Raw genomic sequence first — 17,999 nt, forward strand, 5'->3', positions numbered from 1 at the left:
TGTGATACACCACATTAATAAAGGAAAGGATAAGAATCATACGATCCTCTCAATAGATGCAGAAAAAGCATTTGACAAAGTACAGCATCCATCCTTAATACAAACCCTCAAGAAACAGAATAAAGGGAACATATCTCAACATCATAAAGGCCATATATGAAAAACCCACAGCTAATAGAATCCTCAGTGGGGGGAAACTGAGATCTTTTTCTCTACAGTCAGGAACAAGACAGGGATGTCTACTCTCACCATTGTTATTTAACATAGTCCTGGAAGTTCTAGCCTCAGCAATCATGCAGCAAAAACAAATAAAAGGCATCCAAATTGTCAAGGAAGAAGTCAAACTTTCACTCTTCATAGTTTTAAAGTATAACATACCAACAGAAAACCAACTGAAATTTTTAGATAGTATACATGCTTAAGTGAAAGTACTCCGGGAAAAGTCACAATGAATTAAATGAGAAAAGAAATGTGTGAAATTTTATTTGTAGAAATTTCAATGGCACAACAATTAGAATTCCACAAATTCCATAGAGTCAAATCACAGGATAGAGTTTAGAAGGGATGGATGGATGGATGGATGGATGGATGGATGGATGGATGGGACAGATGAACAGACATGTCTTATAGACCTTAGTTTGGAAATTTTAGTAATTCAATCCCAAGCACTGAATCTATTAAGATATTTTCTAATTCTTCCCCTTTCATTCATTAGCAGGTGAGGATCAAACTGATAAAATTTCTGTCCTAATGTCCCTCTTTTATTTTCTACTTCTCCAGTGTTGTTTTAGAATTGCCTTCCTTTACTACTAAAAAATGTATAAGTAAAATTGTTTTTAAATCTTTCATGTTAAAATGCAACAGTGCTTCAGTCGAAAAAAATTTTTGCTATCCTTTCCATTACAGTAAATGATCCAGCAATGATTTCAAATAGAGTAGGCTCTAAATTCTGAGCCAAGTGAAATGTACCTATATGTAAATTAGATATTTATTGTTTAAGATCAGGAAAAATAAAATTTCATGAATAGTTGAGGTGGGGGGAACAGTCTATGTAGATGTCCTCATTCTAAAAATACTTTTATAATAATATCTTTTAGAACTAATTTTCGAGTTCTCAACATTGCAATTTTGTTTAAATCCTTTAACTTAAAGCTACTGAACTATAGCTTAATAAGTGCTTCCTCTGGGCAGTCCCGGTGGCGCAGCGGTTTAGCGCCGCCTGGAGACCCAGGATCGAGTCCCACGTCGGGCTTCCTGCATGGAGCCTGCTTCTCCCTCTGCCTGTGTCTCTGCTTCTCTCTCTCTCTCTCTCTGAATAAATACATAAATAAATAAATAAATATTTTTTTAAAAAATGCTTCCTCTGTCACACCTTTTATTAAAACCTCAATTTCATAACTCTTGATGATATGTTGACAGCTGCAATTCAGCACTCATGTACACACACACATCCCAATTTTCAGATGATTAATAATTTATGGCAATTACTGAAGATTGTGGGTTGTGGTATTTGCAAGAGGTGGATTCCTGTCCCTGCTGTACCTTTTACTGACCATGTAAGCTGGGAGTAAATTACTTACCTCCTCTCAACTCCAGAGTCCTCACCCAAATGGTAGAATGATTCAATGTGGACAGCACCTAACACTATCTCAAAATACCAAACCGAAAGACAGCATTGCCACATGAGATATTGCATGTAAAGAGCTGGCTTTGAACTTGGTTCATTGTAGATGTTATCTTCATTATTACTATATACCAAGGATATTTCTATTTAAAAAAGAGACTGGGATTAATGAAAATTCAGCTTAAAGATAAGTAGATCAATTTTTTTTTTCTTCCTGTCCATGTGCTGTGTGTGCACAGAGTTTTAGAACAAGATGGTATTAGAATAAAGCAAACCAATTGCTAGAGGCCTAGCAACATCTTCCCTTGGGTACTTCTGAGAATTTTTTTTTTGCTTTAATTTTTTTCTATCCTACATATCTAGGACCTACCTTCTCCCGTGGCTTTTAACACACACCTACATTTTGACGATTCTCACAAGATCTTTGGTTTTCCCTATTCCCTCACCATTGAACACCCTCTTAGCGTTTTTAATTTAATCTCTAGTACCTATCATAATTATCAATTATATATTTATATATAATCATAGTATTCCTAAGGTTGTCATGTGCCTATGGAGAACATACATGTGTTAGGTAAGTTTCATTCAGGCATGAGTCATATTGCTGTAGCCATAAGTTTAGTGTTAAAAAGCTAGCAATGTATATTAAATAAGAGGTCTTGAAATAGAAACACACATTAGACAAGGTTATGTGTTGATAAATTAACAGAAAATATTGTGACCAGAGGCATAGAGTAACCAAACCCTGTATGTCCTCTACGAGCAGTCGTTCAGTATTTGCTAACTCGGTGTTTACAGCAATGTTATAGGTCTTAACTGCTATGAATACTGAAAATTGACTAGATCTGTGTAAAAGATTGCCCTGACAGCAGTATGGAGTATAGAGAATGGACAAGAGTAGAAGTAGGAAGCCCTATTAAGAAATATTTCAGTGGCTAATGTGGGAAATGAAGGAAGGTAACATGTCCTGGGATTTTGGTGGATATGGATATAAGGAGACAAATTTGAGAGACTAAGACTGACTGGAGGTAAAATTCCAGGGTAAGGTGGTGGTGGTTGTTGTTTTTAACTTTGTCAGTTTCTCTTCTTTAGATGCCCAGAAATACTTATGGTTCTGCCGCCCATTTGCTCAAAGAACTTCTCATTATATAATAATAGCTATTAGGTTATAAATTAATCAGATGCATGCTTAATATTTAACTAAATATTTAACTTGGTATTTAAATAGGATACAATTAAAAATCCTTCAAAGAATGTTACCAATACTGACCATTTCATAAGACTATGGTTGATACCATTTTTTAATTAGCATGGGCTTAATTAATTTATTCTTTTGGCATATATTTAACAGCTATCAAATCATTCTCCATTAGGGAATGTCATCTTCTTCAAATTGTAATATTCATAGTAACCAGCCTATTAAAGCAATTTTTTTACCTTATCATTATCTAGAGAGCCTCAAAAAGGTAGCCACCTCTCCTCACTATCAAGTTGAAGGTGGTTTTCTTTCCACAGTGGAAGGTTTGGAATTTGGGGCAAAATAGTGAATGCTCACTACAATTGTGACATTTATGGAGTGTCCATATCTTATATATTTATGAGTTATCAAACAATTTAGTTAATTTTTGAATTTAATTTACTTGACTAGAAGGGTTTCTGAGAAAAAAGTAGTTGTCAATGAACCATTCTGCTACAAACCAGAGACTTCTTTTTATTTCACATAGAATCTAAGAGCTTCCAGTTATAATGATTAAACAATCCAGCCAGAATATTACTTTAGCAAATAATTGGCTTTAGAAGTATATACATAAACAGGGATCCCTGGGTGGCGCAGCGGTTTGGCGCCTGTCTTTGGCCCAGGGCGCGATCCTGGAGACCCGGGATCGAATCCCACATCAGGCTCCCGGTGCATGGAGCCTGCTTCTCCCTCTGCCTGAGTCTCTGCCTCTCTCTCTCTCTCTCTCTCTGTGACTATCATAAATAAATAAAACTTAAAAAAAAATCTTTAAAAAAAAAAAAAGAAGTATATACATAAACAGAGGCATAAATAGATTGCCATGGGCACCTACTCAAATAGATACCTGCTTTGTTCTTGTTAGCAGCAGCTCATTGTGACACATGTGCTCTTCTCACATCCATGTTCTCAAGAAAGACTATCCTATCACCAGCACCAGAGGTTTGGAACTTGACCCACTTTAGCCAATGATTGTTATTTCATCCCCTCTGCCAGGGATTGACGTGGGAAAAGCCATGAGATTCAACTCTGCCCAAAGAACCATGAGGAGAAAGCTACTAGGGTACCTTCTGAGAAAGGTTTTCCCACTGATAAAAAGCGCTATATGGAAAGCAACATGTCTGTGCGTGTGGACCTAAGTGTATCAGTGGTGCCAGATGTGTAAGTTATCTTGCAGCTCAAGCAGAGGACCAAAGCTATTGCCCTAAGGAACTATGTTAAGAACCTGGGTATGTGATATCACTTCAAAGCCACTTAATTAACCACACCTATAGAGGAAATTTCATTATCTGAAGTTAATTATTATTTCTGCTTAATTTGGATTTGAATTGTGTAACTTGCAACCAAAAGCATCCTAATATGGACCACCATTAAGGAGTTTATTGTATCACACTTTATCCATTGTAAGATGCACATATTTGCACATTTTAATATCTCTGAAAAGAAACTCATCTTACAATTGATAGCATCTTAAATTCAGTGAATTAAAGGAGTTTTTTCCTTGCAAAGCTTAATATTCAACATTAAAATGTACAAGAGCGCTATATTAAACAGTGGTGCCCTGGTGACATTCTAAGGCATCTGGCCATGGGTAGAACCTAGGCAATCAATGTTAAGCTGATCCAAAACAAAATAATGTATCACCCACAAAATATAGCTATAGAGTATGAACTATAATAGTTGATTCAAGATAAAACAGTAGAATATAATATCTTCTGATTCTTCCCAAATATTTTCACATATATGATTAACATTCCTCTTGCTGGAACAATATAGCTATTTGCTTTGAAAATACAATCATTTCTGATTAATTGAACATCAATCATTGAATGCCAGAAGTGACTATTGTGTAACAGGAAGTTTTCACTGGGTATAGGAGAGGAATCTACTAACTCATAATGTTTTAGGGAAGATAAGACATGCATACTGGTAACTATAACTCGTAGGAGTGATTTAGTCATGATATTAAATACTAAATGAACACCAATGAAGTAAAAATGTATACTGTACTATGGTATTGGGAAGTATTTGTGGAGGGAGGAAGATCATTTGACCTCAATCTTGAAATAAGCGTATAATTTAGATAGGTCGTGATGAACTGGGGCAACAATATTCCAAAGAAAGAAACTTGTCTAAGCAAACTCAAAGAGCCTACAGTGGCTAGAGTGTTTTCCAGGAATAGTGAGGCCTACCAATAAAATGTTAAAGTGGATACAATAATGGGAGATGGTTGACAGGTGGGCTAAGATAGAAGTATGCTCACCAACAAGATCTTTTACCTAGGTCTTCTAGAAAGACCTATTAATGAAATTCTAATCTTTGACCTCTGACCATTACCACCTTCCCACTCACACTGATGTTGGAATTCCTCAAAAGTAATATCTGGACCTTCAACTTTCTTTAATATGCTTCCTTATGGTTTTCCCAAGAAATTCAGGAAAGTGCAGTATAGAACCAGAAAGGAAATTACAACCAAACAATCATAGTCGTTATAATTAAAATGAAAATCAAAACAATTCTCTCATGTGTCAGCACTGTGCTAAACATCTTATGTATTATTATATCCAATGTTCAAAACAATCTTATGACGTAGATGTGATCTTCATTTTATTTGTGAGAAAATGGAGTTTGAGTACCTTGCTCAAGGTCAAACTACTATGAAATAGAGCTGGAATTTGGCTCCAGGTCCATCTAACCCTAACATTTGAATTTACATTCACTAAATCCATATGTTTATTTACTTCCAATCTCTTTTCAAACATGGCTTTAAATAGCAGAGTTAGCTCTTTAGTTTGCCATGTTGGAAAAGGGATTTGGAGGGGTTTTTCTCTTTCAGTTAGGGGTTTAGAAGTATTTTTCTGTTTATTTAGTTTATTCATTCTTTTTTGCAAAGTCCTGTTTGCTTTAGTTTACTTATGAAGAATGTTCATGAGAAATATCTAGTATTTATTAGTAGGAAATAACCTATAATTACCTATTTCATTAAAAAAATACTGAATAGCTGTCTAAAGATTGGTCAATCCCAGCTGATCAACCAGCTAGTGATTTTCTATCAACTTTAAGTATTTACTGTTCCCTTGGGCCAAATTTCATTCCATAAGGAATAGAGGGCTAAGCCTAATTGAAGAATAAATCTCAGGCATGCATCATGAGGAATATAAATTTTATTTTATTTTCTACAAATAACTTGTCATGGAGGTGCCTTGAACTTCAGAAAAAGTTTGGAGTCCTGCACACTAAAGTGCTAGTAAAATAGAAAAGTATGAAACCTTCCATCTTTTCCTTTCAAACAATTCAAATTCAAGTCGTGTATTTTGTTTTTTAAGTACAGACCAGTCGGCAACTTTAAAGGACACAAAAGAAAAGAGGATGGCTAACCTTTGAGGCAGTGCCCACTTGGAAACAATCATTCTGGCCTTCACCAGTTTATTCCTTTTGTAACAGCTTTGTTATTCCCTTATTTGAAGTGCTTTTAAATATCATACACTAGGTTAAAACTTTTTTTAATCAAACATCATATTTAGTGGAGCACTATAAAGCAAATAACTGTTATATAACATGATTATTTGATCAGTAAAATAAAAACCCAAAAAGCCTAAATATCAGAGAAAGAAATTGGATATTAAACATTAAACTAAACCAACCCATATACCAATTTGTATTTTTATGTTCAAAAGGAAAAATCCACTAATATCTATTTTCTATGTCAAAGGAAAGCTTTAAATTTGTGTTATAATTAACCGTATGACATGATTCACTCCAAACTATAGCTTCTCTGCATTTTGCTTATAATTAATTTTCAGCCTTTTAATCTTTGGAAACTTATTTTATTTTCTTCTCCCATTTAATTTCTCTGTCTTATATAGTGGCTGCCTATGGACTTCAAAATTATCTCTGGGTGTGACAAATTAAGGTGAGGCTATAGAAATCAATGAGTACAGAGATATTTGTAATATTTGCTTTCTGTCTGAAGCCAGGTCATATAAATTAGAAACCACCCAGATGACAGAAAAATCAAGGTCTAGTTTCCCCTTTATAATTTTTTTCACTTCAGAAATTTCAAAATCTAAGCCAAGGCAGTGGTTGCTGAAAACTCCAAAACAATTTTGTTTTGAAGGGAACAATTTTCAGCTCAGCTAAAACTACAGCAATGGGGTTAGGAAAAAGAAAAAAGAAGGTAACTTGAAAAGAAACATATAAAGCTGGTCATGAGTAGAATAAGAAATATTTTAGTAAATACCCCCCTTTTTTGGGGGGGGTGATGGTGGCCCCTAGCCATGTCAAGAATTTTTTTGATTATAAATTCATAATCATAGCTCTAATTCTAATCCAAACCCACATGGATCTCTTCTGCTTTCCCTCATTAAGTATTTAAATCTTCTTTATCTCACAATAAGAACATTTGCATTCGATAGTATCAATATATTAACTCATTTGTTCCATCCCTCAATATGCCACCACAACAAAATGGGTAGCTAAAAGTCAGTATTTCCTTATAGTTCTATGTCAAGAAGTTTGGTGTATGAATATTATATTTGGAAGCTGAAAATGTTGCCAAACAGGCAGATTTTATGAGAAATAGATCTGGAGAAAGCACACAGTTCTTTTTCATTCCTGATTCACTCTCTTATTCAGAGACCAAAAAAATAGGAAATAGTGAACAAAACTACTTTTTTCCTCCTTGGTGGTTTTGGCTTACCCTCTATCTTTCTATTAATAACCATTTAATGAAGAAAGTTCGAATACTTAAAAAATATACTATGAATATTTATTCCTGTGTCTCTTTCAATAGAGCATTCTGCGAGATGCTAATAGACAAATTATTCCACAAAACAGATACATTTGGTATATATATATTAAACATTTATAGTCACTAGGGAGACTCTTGGGCTTCTTAATACGTTAATATATTAATAAGGGAGGGGTGGAAAGGGTTTCATATGGTATATAACATCCCCTAGACTTACTTAATTATAGAATCCTTTCAATTTTCTTCAAAAGCAATTATTGCAGTGAATGTTTCACATTTATACAGCATTTAGTTAATATCGCTCCTCTCCTAGGTGAATGATCCAGGAAGGCAAAGACTTTGTCTGCTTTTCCTCATCACCTTATCTTCAGTGTCCAGCATAGTATTCAGAGCACATGTATATTTAATGACTTCATGGTTAACTTTACAATACCCACCCACCTTTCATACCACAGGTTTTCTCTACCCTTGTTCTCTGCTTTTTCTATTTCCTCCATCAAAACTATGACCATCTGACATATAACCTATTTTATGATAACTAAAAATCTAACTAAAAATCTTTTCCAATGAAAGCAGAGGTTTGTGTCTGCAGTTTCCTTCTGCCAACTAGCATTAAAGCAGAGCATAGAATGTAGTAGGTCCTCAGTAAACAGTCGTTTAATTAATAGGACATCCTCAGTTTTCATCCATTTGGCAAGAAAAAGAACCTAAAGTATTAGTGACATTTTCCGAATTCCTTTCCTAACACTAAACAGTAGCCCTCCCATAGACCAGAAAATAATAAAATCTCAGGCCAAAAATGACATAGATGCTGTTGATCTAGTTGTGGTTTGGAGTCAGTAAGGTTCAGGCCTCAATAAGGCAAGTATATATATATATCTGTGATGCGTGTATGTATCTCTGTGTGTTTGCATTTGTCATGTTTTTTATGTATACTTTATACAATATTGTTTTCCCCTTTTATAGTTCTATGAGTTTTGACAAGATATGGAATATTTCCATCACCCCAAAAATTTCTGTCCTAGTCTTTTATCATCAATCCCCTCCTTTCCTCCATTGCACTGTCCAGACAACCACTAATTGATTTCTTTCCCTATCATTTTATCTTTTCCCAGAAGACCATTAAAATGGAATTTCATATAATATGCAGCCTTTTGGGTCTGGCTTCTTTATTCGAGCATAATGTACTTGAGACTGATCTATGTTGCTCCATATATCAAGTTTATCCTTTTTACTATTGAGTGGTATACCGGTGTGTGGAGATACCACAATTTGTTTATCCCTTCCCTAGTTAATGACATTTGAATTATTTCCTGTTTGGGGCAATGGTGAATAAAGCCACTGTAAACATTTATGTAGAGGTTTTGTGTAGATATATCTTCATTTCTCTTGGCTAAATAGCTAGTAGTGGAATAGCAGGGTCATATGATAAGTATATGCTCAACTTCTAATAAACTACAAACCATTGACATGCTATATATACTATTGTGTGTTCCCACCACTAGCAATCCAGGAAAATCTTAGTTGCTCTGAATCCTTGCCAGAAGTTGCTGCGGTCAAAATTTTTAATTGAGAGATTCTAATAGGTGTATGGTGGTATCTTGTGAATTGAATTTGTATTTCTCTAATGGCCAATAATTTTGAATAACTTTTTATGTGCTTATTTTCCATCTGCATCCATTCTTTGGTGAGGTTTCTGTTTAACTTATTTGCTCCTCCCACTTTTTAAAAATCGGGATGATTGTGTTCTTATTATTGAGGTTTGATAGTTGTATACATATTCTGGTGAGTAGTCTTTTATGGTATATGTGTTTTACAAATATTTTCTCCCAGTTTCACAGCATGGCTTTTTATTCTCTTAACAGTATGCACTGGGCTTTTTATCCCAAATGATTTTCCTAACATGATATCCAGTCGTGAGTTGGAGAGAATACACCAAAACTCTTTTAGCAGAGATAGCCCCTGGCATGTCAATACACATATTGATTCCACCTTAACTTCATTTAAATCTGTAAGGGAAAACTTTTGGGGGACAGACTTGAGATAGTTGCTTCTATAATTATTCTCCTTCTTTGGAAATTTGGCTTGCTGTACTATTCAATCCAAACTCCAAATGTGTCTCTAATCCCTACCCTGAAGGTAGGTGGACATGTGGCCAACCTTTGAAGATGAACGTACCTGGCCTCGAGGTTTCAAGCCAGCAGCACTTACCTAGGCTGGTAAAAATAAAGGACAAACTGGGTAATAGATTTAACAACTTTCATTTTTAGATCCATTGACTGAGTATAAATAGTGATAAGAATTCACTCAAAATCTTCCTGTTTCCTCTGTCACTGAATTAGGAAAATGTAACAAAAGGTAGAAGAAGGAAAGATAGCCAGAAACAAATTATTTAAGCTTTGTGGAACTTTGGTAGCAAATTACTATGTTTCCATCTTCACTGTATTAAGTACATGCAGTAAGAACCTATACTTTACTTATGATATATTTTAATTACTATAAGTATGTTCAGAGTGAGATGCTGACCTGCTATGAAGGATTTTGTGGGTTTCAGATTCTTTAGTGTGGGAAATGTTATTCTGAGAAAATTACTCAGTGCTAAGTAGTATAGAAGAATATGCACAGGGTTAGGAGACAAGAAGCCAGCAGTCAAGGCCATGACCGCTAGCAACAGCTATTAGTGTTTGGAGCCTACCATGAATTAGACATAAGAGAAGTAAGTATAACCTCTAAGTTACTTTGTATATCCGACAGGGGATGGATTAGAGCAGAGAGATTTACTGATTCCTTGGAAAGGCAAAATATCCTCCCAGGTATGGCTGTCCAGTAAATGTGAACAGATCTAATCATCCAGAAGAGAGAATCAGTCATCTTGTAACACCTAAGAGATAGGAAATTTTGAACAGCGGAGCTTCAATGTAAAGGTCCCTTTGTCAAGGCCAGCATCGTTCTGAAGAAGAATAAACTCGGCATATTTGACCTGAAGTTATTAAGCCTAAGAATCATTTAAATAACTTTCCTTGTTTTAATTTTGAGCTCTGCCTACAGGCAGATAATTTACTTGTCACGTGGATGGATGTGCATTTCAGTATACACAACTATTTTATTTCTCGCTATGAATTAATACATTAACACTCTGGTTTCAGACATGAATTAGGTTAATATGACCTCACCCTAAAAGATACCTCCTCTTTGGAGGTATACCTTCCTCTCCATCATCATGATGTTTTTCCCCTAACTATATGCCTTCTGTCCCATTATTTTCCTAACATTTTTCTTTACATTTACTTTAAATTAACTTAGCTTTGTTTTTAACTGAGCCTCAGGCTAAAAAATATTTGAGGTCAGTGTACTAGTTACAGTATTTCTCTAAAATGCATAAAAATAAATAACTGCAAATATAAAAATTACTTATGCACGGACTGAAATTACCTTGCATATCACACTTTGTAAACACTGCTCTATACCTTGGCAGATTTACAAATGTAATGCCACCCTATGAGAATCCAGCTGACCTTCCCTAGTGACACCAGCTCATTAAATGCTTTTAACATTTGAAAATTATGTACTAAATAATTACATGACTAGGCATATCATACAACTGGTCTCTCTGGGCCTCTTTTTCTTCTATGTAAAATTAAGTCTTTTTGGTATAGTACTAGACTAAACTATGTGAGACACATATAAAGAAAGGGAAGAAAACACAAATGCTATGTGACCTTAGAGAATTGAGTTAATCTCTCTAACTCCCATTTTCTTATCAAATAGATGTAGTATTATTAATGTCTTAAGGTTGTTTTATGGATTAAATGAGATTAAATGCATAAAATGCATTTATTGCAGTTTGTGAAATGTAAGCATATTGATTAATTAATGAAGAGGATGAGTGAGTAGAGGAGCAAGTAACACCCTGAGGAAACAACCAGTTTTGATCTCTTCATAGAGTCAACCTTTTTTTAATGTGGAGCAGGGCATTGTTCTAGATTATAAGAGATTTAAAAGATTAGACATCCACATTCAAAATGTGATTCTTAATTAAATACAAGTCCACCCCCCCCAAAAAAAAATCTGGTGATTGCACTTGGGAAATAATTGGAGATATTTTAGTAATCACTGGATCTTGGATTATATGTGAGAATTATTGTTGAGTTTGTTTGGTACAAGAATGCCATACAGGATAATATTCTTTTTTTATTATTTTATTTTATTTATTTTATTTTATTTATGTTTAAAGATTTATTTATTTATTCATGAGAGACACAGAAAGAGAGAGAGAGAGGCAGAGACACAGGCAGAGGGAGATGCAGGCTCCATGCAGGGAGCCTGTCGTGGGACTCGATCCCGGGTCTCCAGGATCAAACCCTAGGCTGAAGACGGTGCTAAACCGCTGAGCCACCCCGGCTGCCCAATATTCTTCATTTTAAGTGATGAGTCCGGAAGCAGTTGGGAATGAAGTGTAAGGATATCTACAGTTTACTTTGAAATGATTCAGCAAAGAAATAGAGATAGGTGATTGAAAGATGAAATAAGCAAATTGGGCAATATGTTAACAATTTTAATTGATGGAGATATATTGGTGCTTATTATATCAAACTTTTATACTCTTCTGTATAAAATTCCCATAGTAAAAACTTTTTAAAAATTATCTAAATAGCGAAAGGGCTCCAAGGTATACTATAGAGCAAATAAAGCCACATGCTAAGGAGTGCACGAATAATCCCAGTGTATCTTGTTTTCTTCCTCTCTCCCTTCCTTCCTTCCTTCCCTCTTTCCTCTTTTTCTTCTAATTCTCGAAGAATAAATGAGAGGCTGAACCTCATAAGTTATTTTACAGAAAAGAACTAGAATTGGAGGTAAAGGAAAGGAGATTTTACTTTTCATTTTATTTTGTTAATATCATTTGAATTTTTACCACATTCACATATTGTTTTAACTACATTTTTTAATATTTAAATAAAGTCACAGGCAAAAAAATTTAAGTAATTACTCTTAGCTATTTAACCAAAATAGTATTTCACTGAATTAGAATCTTCCTTCGAGTATGTCTGTGTACCATCTTCTGAAAACAATGCTTCTTTGCAATGTACCAGTTGGAAATAATGACTTAACCATAAAGAAAATGAAGGTTGGATCAGGATGCAGAGGCCCAAAGAAGAAAAACTGTTGGCAGTACAAACTTGCCATTTATCTGAATAGAAGAAATATCCAAATACTTGCTCTTTATTCTCTACAAATTGCCTTTAAAAATATGCATTGTTTGGATGGTCATTTTCACTATTAACATGCAACTTTTAAAAGTCCTTTTGAGGTATATTTTCTTGGCTGTTTCAGTTGAACATCAGTTTGTTTAGAGTCAGCAGAGCTTACATATTCCTACCCCATACCTTTCCTTTCCCAAAATGATCAAAAAAGAAATTGAATGGAATTAAGTAACAGGCGGACTGAGACAACTTTTTCAGCAGCTGAAAGGATTAAGATTCTCAAGGCAGTATTAACCTTCCATCATCACTAGTTCTTCTGTCTGTTTGGAGTGTTACAGGGAAGGAACAGGCACTTCTGGAGCAGTAGATTGGAGAAGCTCAGTCCAGCCCACTCGGAAAGCAGAGGGGACCCTCTTCATACCAAATTGAAGACATTCTCTGTGGCAAGGTGGCTCTTCAGAAGTATGCCACTGGGACTGTTCTCACCCACCCTCCTTGATTAGTGCTCAAGCAATTCCAGCTTGTTACACATTTGGACTCTTCCCCTGCCTGCAGGAATTACATGGGAAACGTCCTCAGACATCTACTCACATATTGAATCAAGAAGGATTTCTGTTGCATCTCCATTTTCTAGTTTGTGGTGTGTACAATGCTTGAGTGGCCCAGAAGGGCCTAAAATTTTTAGGAGACTGAAACATTATAGGGATTCTTCTGTCACCAGTACCCTGATGGTCCCAGCCACTACCACCACCGTACTGATGCACAAAGTAATCAGACCCTCCACCTTTTCATTTGTTTCTGGTCTGCATGCCTCCTCTATACCTTCCTCTCTACAATCTCTACCCATGGTCATTGGGCCAGTAATCTTAGCAGCAAGACTAACCAAGAAGGAAGTCAGAATCAGACAGACTGCTTCCTAAACAACCTGTGACAAGTATTTATCATGCACTGGACACTATATAATACTTCTTTGGATAGAGAATAAGGGCAGTGAATAGTATATCTGTAAATTCCAGGCCTGTAGATATGCTGTCGAAGTGGATACATGGATAGAGCAACCCATACGATTTTATTTAATTGATGTAAAAACTAACCATGGGGATCTAGAATTTCCTAAAAATTTCAACAAAATGTAAATAAAATGTGTTTTGTGCTGCTGTATAATAAAGAGACATTTTTATATCTTCACTGCAAATAAAATAGCATTGGCATGGCAGTCATATTTCATAAATGAAAACACACTTTAATGAAATGACATTTTATGAACTTAAAGCAAACTGATTTTTAAATGATCTTATTTAAAGCAAGCTGCCATGCTCTTTGGCTTTCCATAGTCAGCAGCTGTCTTGTTTCATGTTTCACTGTACCAAGCAACGAGATTTGTGTTTGAAGACTCATAAGACAAAGAGGGAAGGAAAAAAGGCAGGAGATAAATACTTACATGGCTCAAAGGCATAATATGGTTGTTAGAATTTAGTGTAGAATAATTTACACATCTTCCAAAATAATAGTGATGTAAGATCCTAAACATTTGCTTTTTGATCTGTAATTTGAAATTATTACTGGATCTATTAAGTTTTATTATTTTATTTTATATTTTTGTGCCTTCATTAAAAAGAATGGTTGGGCTAATGTCCATAGCAAATTTAAAAATTAAAGTAGAATCTTATTTATAGTTCTCAGGTGTTTCTTGAATATCATTCTTTTAATTATGAAAGTTAGGGATCCCTGGGTGGTGCAGCGGTTTGGCGCCTGCCTTTGGCCCAGGGCGCGATCCTGGAGACCCGGGATCGAATCCCACGTCGGGCTCCCGGTGCATGGAGCCTGCTTCTCCCTCTGCCTGTGTCTCTGCCTCTCTCTCTCTCTCTCTGTGACTATCATAAATAAATAAAAATTTAAAAAAAAATAATAATTATGAAAGTTAATAAGGTAAAGGAACACCAATCTAAGATTCTAGTTGCAACCCCCCTATTGATTACCTGTAGAAACTTAACGCAAGTTACTTTTTGGCCTTCAATTTCCTGGCCTGATAACAACTCCATTCTCACATTCTATAGTTAGAGCTTTTTAATTCCATTGGCCTGACTGTGGTGAGAGCAGAAGGGTATGCTTAGTTAATAATTTTGCAGGCTTAAATTTCTAATTAAAACATAAGTTTTACATATGCTTAAAAATGATTAGACTCAAGAAGCATTCACAGGAACCCAAATAAGAAGTCCATATGCATCTGTCTTCTATCACATAATAAATTCTCTGGGAGAGATAAGATACAAAGCTACATAGTGTAAACCTTGATGGGCCATTGTATATAATATTAGTTCTAAGAAATGTCACGTTGCAAAGTTTATTATTTTCACAGTATTTTACTAGGTATCTAATACCTTATCTATGATTTGAGAATTGATCTGTATTTTAGTAATCAGTTTTCATTTTTAATTTAAACTTTGAGGCTTAATGAACTAATTTATCTTTAACTTTCAAGTAAAAAACGTATAAAGACTATTCAGTTGAAACAAACGCATTAAAGAAAGAAAGCCTATTCTTTTGGTAACTTCTTCAAATATTGATTATTCATTTAAAAAAATCTGTAAATTTACATCCCATGTTTATTTGCTCATGTCCTGTAATTGGCTCAATTCAATCTGGGAACTATATATTAAACAATTACTGTATATTTAGATAGAGGGATACATAGTATTATGGATAATCAGCTTCCTATTAACCTATTGTCATGTACCAATACACTAAAAATCCAATACTGCATTTAAAAAAAATTTAGGTTACATAATCTTTCTTCGATCTATCTGTGTATAAATGATACATCATTCTATAGATCCGGACAACAAAGCACTCTGCTGCCTTGTTGATCAAAAGAAGTAATTTAGTTGACATCCAAATCATTGAAGAATTAGCTGGTCCCTGCGTTTAACACTTTAGTTCCACACTCTCTTGATATCAAACCCCTAAGACCCCATTAGGAGAAATGGTGTGATGTGTAAAAGAGAATGAAAGAAAACTTCTTTTGAGGTTACCTAGGAGACAGTGTAATTTGATTTGCTAAAGAAAATCATTTAAGACTAAATGATGGATTAGAATATTATTTGTCAGCACTGTACAGGCAATAGTTTTATATAATATAATGTTCCACATATCTCTGTAGATACATTCTTTTGATCTAAGCAGTATGCTAGGAGATGTGCCAAGCAGTTATAAAATATTTACCTAACTGTAGAAGATATTTTTCCCTTAGATAAAGATGACCTCACACCCTCCACTTCTGTGAATGCTGCCTTCACCCAAAGTGGAAGAAAGATATACTACACTGTATACCACACAATGATCTTCAGAGCCATCCCCGTGCATCTGGATTTTCCTTGGATCACACAATTTTTCAGGCAGATCTGCTTTAAATATTAATTGTGGCAGGTTGCCTGTGCTTTTCTTTTCTACTCTTATTGAAGGACTTGGAATATATATTTTTCTCCTATAGCTTTTATTTTTAAACTAGCAGCTATCCTGCTATATAAAATTCTGATACATTATGTCAAAAAGGTTTCACTCGTTTTACTCTTTGATCGATTTCCCCTCCCTCCCCCAAGAATCAACTCTTGACTAGCTGGATTGACATTGTCCAGACCAAAAAGTCATAAATTAGTGCCCCTTGGACCATTTGCACCCCATAGATGTCTTTTTTTACACTTAACAGTATTATCAAAAAAATTGAATTAGTTGCCTGCATTACAAAATGGAGAAGATTGTATATAAGAATTCCAGCTTTCTGGCTTCCCTCCGGTGTGCCCCAATCTTCTTATTCCAAAGCTTACAGCTGGCTCAGTCTACTCATTTCCATTGCAGCATGGTCTCTGTAGGCTTTTGAGCTTTGGACCTCTGATCTAGATAGACCTATATCATCCCACAAATGAACATTTTGGACAAATTATTGACTGATATTTCATAAAATGTTATATATTGAACTCAGCAATAGTCTGTGCATCTTTGGTGATATTATACTTGACCTTTCTATCTATTCAAATTCTACCTATCTATGAAGCCATTCCAAAATGAATTTCCTCCATTAACTTTTTCCTTATCCTAACCCTAATCAACATTAATTGAACTTAACAAATTAGAGAGATTGGAGTGAGGACTGAAATACAGAGATAAAAAATACAAGGTGTACCCTCAAAGAGTGCTCACAGTTCAATGAAAAGACAGCTGTCTGAAAGAATAATTGCAATAAAATGTTATCGGCACTATTTTAATAATAGCCATCAACTACTGAATATTCTAGGTGCTAGGCAAGCAGCTGTATGTGTGTGTGTGTATCTACTGTCTCTACTTTTCATTGCCACTTGCTCTTCAAACCACCCCGGTCAGTCCAGAGCATACATTGCTCTACCAAAACGAGTCTGTTTAGGACTATCAACAGTCTCCATCTTCCTAAATCAATTCCTAATCAGGAATTAGGTTATTAATATTTTATTAATATTATTAATTTATCATTAATATTGTTTCACAGTTTCCTCATCTGTAAAATTATGACAATATCAGTATCCACCTTGTTTGATTGTATAAGATAATCCATGTGAGGATGGATTGCCTGGGATATTGTGAGGATTATAAGGGAAAATCCACTGAACTCTTAATTTTTGGCAGATAATAAGGGTACAAACACATTAGCTTTTTGTATGATGATGATTACTGTTAAATTATTAGTCTCTACAATTACTAGTCTTTTTTGAAGCAGTATTTAGCACAAATAGGCATTCTCTTCTTTTTGAAACACTTTCTTCCTTTGGTTTGTCCTTCCACACATCACATTCTCTTGGTTTCCCTGTACTGTGACTAGCCTTGGTTTTCTATGCTGGTTCCTTGACCTTGTGAGATCTGCAAATATCGGAGTGCTCTAGAGCTTGGTACTGGGCCTCCTTCTCTTTTCTGTGTACCCCTCTCCATTGTAATCATATCTAATCAATGGTTTTAGAGGCCTTCTCTGCTCTCCTGACTATGACATATCACCATCCCTGACTTTGTCCCTAACCCCTAGGCATGCACAATCCAAATGTCCTCTCAACATATCTACCAGGTATCTCCAACTTGAACTCCTGATTCCCTTCACACCTCTTTTTTCCAATTTTGACTCTTTCTCCAGAGGGTCCATTCTCAATAAAGCAGCAGAATGATTTATTT

The 17,999-nt window shown here is 35.1% G+C and overlaps 1 protein-coding gene across 1 annotated transcript in view; it reads left to right on the forward strand.

Annotated features, from left to right (window-relative positions):
* The window catches only part of B3GALT1 (beta-1,3-galactosyltransferase 1), a 503,874-nt gene that overhangs the window by 284,627 nt on the left and 201,248 nt on the right, over positions 1-17,999 (forward strand). The gene's annotated exons all lie outside the window — the stretch shown is intronic.

The sequence above is a fragment of the Canis lupus genome, chromosome 36 (genome assembly GCF_011100685.1).
Source record: "Canis lupus familiaris isolate Mischka breed German Shepherd chromosome 36, alternate assembly UU_Cfam_GSD_1.0, whole genome shotgun sequence".
Taxonomy (NCBI): domain Eukaryota; kingdom Metazoa; phylum Chordata; class Mammalia; order Carnivora; family Canidae; genus Canis; species Canis lupus.